Source organism: Procambarus clarkii, chromosome 92, assembly GCF_040958095.1.
Source record: "Procambarus clarkii isolate CNS0578487 chromosome 92, FALCON_Pclarkii_2.0, whole genome shotgun sequence".
Classification (NCBI taxonomy): Eukaryota; Metazoa; Arthropoda; class Malacostraca; order Decapoda; family Cambaridae; genus Procambarus; species Procambarus clarkii.
In genome coordinates this window covers 184,611-188,110 of record NC_091241.1, presented here as the reverse complement: position 1 = coordinate 188,110, position 3,500 = coordinate 184,611, and positions in this window count along the sequence as shown.

Sequence of the window (3,500 nt, the reverse complement as noted above, 5' to 3'; positions counted from 1 at the left end):
GTCCAATGATATTCTGACGGAAGTCCTCTCATATCCTCATATTCCCCTGTAGCATATATCAGGCAATCACTACCTTATATTACCCAACACCAACTTCCTCATGCTTCTACAAGATACACAACAATTAATACGTGGACGTGAAGCCTCAGACCCAGACGAGCTCTCACTCTGGATATTGAGCCATGCTGCTGCTGCACAACTCTATACATAACTTGTCATAGTTTTTATCTTCTTGCTTGAAAGTGGTAAACTACCAGAGATTTGGAAAACTGCCAATGTGCTGTTATTATGTTAATAATAATTAATTATTGCGTCAGAGGACAGGCAGCCAGTTTAGTGTTAGGCTTTTATCGCGGTGGCTCCCAGAGACGAATTAGTGGCCCGCCCCAGGAAGCAATTCCTCAACAATCTGACTAATTCCTCAGTACTCCTGGGTACATATTTACTGCTAGATGAACATGGCATTAATTAAAACGCGACCAACCATTTCTGTCCCGCTAGGATTCAAACCTGGAATTCTCGATTGCGATTCGAGAATGAACCCGACTGTACAACTGGGACCCTTCGAATGAAGGAAGCCAAAACCACATAATTACAGACCGGTACCATTATCATGCATCCACTGAAAAGTTCTAGAGACCTTAAAAGAAGCCTCGTATAACTCTTTGAACAACTGAGTTTTGACGCCAATCTGGCTTGGATGTCCATGTGCAAGGGAGATAGGCTTCCCAGTTCCAGAAGATGAGACCTAGTGTCACAACTGTGGAGAAAAACCCGACAAACTACTGGTACATTATTTACCAGTGCACAGTAACACACCTCTGGAACATTATCTAACACAGTGCACAGTAACAAACCTCTGGAACATTATCTAACACAGTGCACAGTAGCAAATCAAATATGATTTCAACTGAGCTGTAACAGAGCAGAAGTTGTTAAACACATGGGACATAATCTTACTGAAGCGACCATACGAGTCATAAATACTCATACTCCGACCAAGTAACACAGAAACGAAAAACAAGTAACACTTAGTGGGCCAGCCAGAGGCTTGGGGCCCGCAAAAACTATCCCAGCAGAAAAACCAAACATTTTCTCATTAACACAACACAGTCACCATACTGCCAGCAACACAAAATGCAACCACGGTACTGGCAACACTACAAGAATACCATGTTGTCAGTTCCACAGCAACCACCACAACACCGCCAGTCAACCACCATACCTTCAGCACCACAACACACAACCAGTCAACCACCATACTATCAACACCACAACACACAACCAGTCAACCACCATACTGTCCGCACTTCCGGCTCCGAGGTGCTCAATAAGGTACACCCACACAAAATTTGTTGGTTTGAATGACCGGACGGGCGCCCCCGCCCGTGTCCCTCCCGCCCCGCCCACTGCCTGGACCACCCCGCCCACTGGCTCCTCCCGCTTATTCCGCATGCTACGCACCTCCTATTCACAGCCACCCAAACTTATTCATTGTCTGACCTACGCTTGAAACAATCAAGCGATCCCACATCTATAATGTTATCCGGTAATTTATTCCATAAATCAACCACTCAGTTCCCAAATCAGTATTTACCCGAGTCTTTCCTGATTCTAACCTTATCCATATTATATTTACCTGATTTGTTTTTGTTTACTTTACGGCCACTAATACTAGTGGCCTCGATGAGGACTGGAAGCTGGCGGCTTGTCAAAGGTCCCCCCAGTTACCCTGATGATCTTTTCTAGTTATATTTAAAATCGCAACAGAGTTTTAGCGTTTACGGCTTCGGCGGGTAGGAAGTTCCACGGGTTTACAACCCTATGGGTGAAAAAACATCTGCTTTCTGTCCAACCACTTGGGCTGGAGGTAGAGCGACGGTCTCGCTTCATGCAGGTCGGCGTTCAATCCCCGACCGTCCAAGTGGTTGGGCACCATTCCTTCCCCCCGTCCCATCCCAAATCCTTATCTTGACCACTTCCTAGTGCTATATAGTCGTAATGGCTTGGCGCTTCCCCCTGAAAATCCCCTGTCCTACATTGTGGCTTGTTGAGCTTGAACCCGTTGCTCCTTGTTTGTGTTACATCTGACTTTCTGAGGAAATTGTCCTGGTCGACATCCTCCAAATTGTTCAGTATTTTAAAGGTTTCAATGAGATCCGCCGCCATGCAGTGTTGTTAGCCCTGTGGCCCTCAACCGTTCCTGATACGAGAGATGACTAAGCTCTGGAATGATTTTTTTTGCCCGGTGTTGCACCTTCTCCAGAGCTGCTGTGTCCTTCTGCAGACGAGGTCTCCATGCCTGGATGCCACAGTTCCAGGGGGCGTCGCACCAGAGACTTATACAACTGAACGACTACATTCCTTTCCTTTGGCGGTAAAGATAAGCTTGATTATTCCCAGGGTTTGGTTCGCTTGTTTGTTACTGTCGCTCCCACTTGCTGTGCAACTTTTAGTGAATGTTGGAGTGTGACGCCAACCCTGGAAACACAAACCGAAACTGTCTCTATTTTCCGCTTGTTACAACTTGTAATAAAGTTGTTACATCTTGGCTTAACGTGTTTATGACGTATTAGAACGTTGTTACAACTTGCTATATTGGCTGTTATAACTGGTTAGGTGGTGTTAAAACTTGTTCGAACGTTGTACCAACGTCGTAGTTTCGGTGTGTGTTTGGCGGGAAGGTCCTTGGAGTCGTTCCGTCCTCTCGTGTTCTAACTACAAGTATTTTCATTTGCTTTCACCATTATTATTTATTTAGTAAAAGCGAAAATGAAAGCAACGTTACTAGTAAAATCTTTTCCTGTCGTCCTTGGGATGACTGGAGTCATATGTTTGTGGCCTCAGGCACCAGGGCATCACAGACGGCCAGGTAATCATCAGGATAAGTGCCAAGCCAGTATGACTATAGAACTTGGAAAGAATATGAGGACAAGGTGCTGGGATATGAGGACAAGGTACTGGGATATGAGGAGAAGATGCTGGGATATGAGGACAAGGTGCTGGGATATGAGGACAGGACAAGGTATTGCGTTAATAGCAATAGTAAGAGCACTCATTTTTCCTCCTCGGGTGTGAGGTGTCCTTGCTAGTGAGGCATGAGTGAGGAGCCATGAGTGAGGAGCCATGAGTGAGGAGCCATGAGTGTTGAGTCATGAGTGAGCCCGAGGGCGGCGGTGAGAGCCCCGGGAGGAGCAGGAGGAGGAGCTTTCTCTCTCTCCTCACCTTTACTTCCGGATACGGTGGCATATGTACACCTTCCAAGGTCAGTAGCTGTTCTCTCTCTCTCTCTCTCTCTCTCTCTCTCTCTCTCTCTCTCTCTCTCTCTCTCTCTCTCTCTCTCTCTCTCTCTCTCTCTCTCTCTCTCTCTCTCTCTCTCTGCACTTGCCGGCATTCCCTGGCGCTGGCCGCCACCTCTGGTAGTTAACCTTGGGGGGGAGAGGGGCGGCTGTTGTGGTTGGTGAAGGGTCTTCCCGCTTTCTCTGACGAGTACACTCTTC